This window comes from Arachis duranensis, chromosome 6, assembly GCF_000817695.3.
Source record: "Arachis duranensis cultivar V14167 chromosome 6, aradu.V14167.gnm2.J7QH, whole genome shotgun sequence".
NCBI lineage: Eukaryota > Viridiplantae > Streptophyta > Magnoliopsida > Fabales > Fabaceae > Arachis > Arachis duranensis.
In genome coordinates, this window is record NC_029777.3 from 1,939,618 (window position 1) to 1,940,443 (window position 826).

Genomic DNA, 826 nt, shown 5'->3' on the forward strand with positions numbered 1-826 from the left:
TTACCTCTTGCACAAAAAGCCTTTCCTTTCGCAGCATTTGACTATATTTCTTGGATTTTTTATGTGATTGTAATCAAATGGATATCTTTCTAGTTGCTCTAAAAAATTCAGGATCTAAGAAAAATCCTGGCTTTAGTGATGACTAAGCATTATAACTTTTTTTCTTTCTCCTCTCACTTTTAATACTCCATCTGACCACCTTAGTGAAAATTCACTTTTGAACTAAAGAAATGAACATGGGAAGTGTTGAATTAGGGTTTAGGTTCAAAATGAGATATAAAGGTAAGGTTAAAAAGTGAAAGAAAAAGAACTTAAATACGGGTTTTCAAAAAGTAATTGTATCCTGTATATAAGGAATTAAGAAAGGATAAGCTAAGACAGTAAAATAAACTAAGGTCTGCGACATTATAAACCTAGAGCTAAGCTAGCAGTAGAGAGCCAGATAGTAGCACCTGAATTGATGTAACAAATCACGAGAGTGGTTAAATGCTTATGACTTTGTTGTTTCTCAATTTGAAATAAATCCAGACAAATTAAGAAGGTGATCCATTATGCAAGATTTCGGAATTTGGTCCTGAACCACTCAGGCCTCAATAATGTGTCTCATCATCATAACAATAAAGTTGACAAAAGATAACGCCTATCCTGTCCCGTCTTGGTTCTTCACATAGGGTACATCATTAGCTTATAATTGTAGAGATTAGGACCAAAATGTAGAGTTTGAAACCCTCAGAGAGAGAGAGAAAGGCAAAGGAAAAAGAGGGGGAGGTTGAAAGGCAACGAGATGTTTGAAAAAAATGGCAGAAAGAGACAGATCGGATCAGAT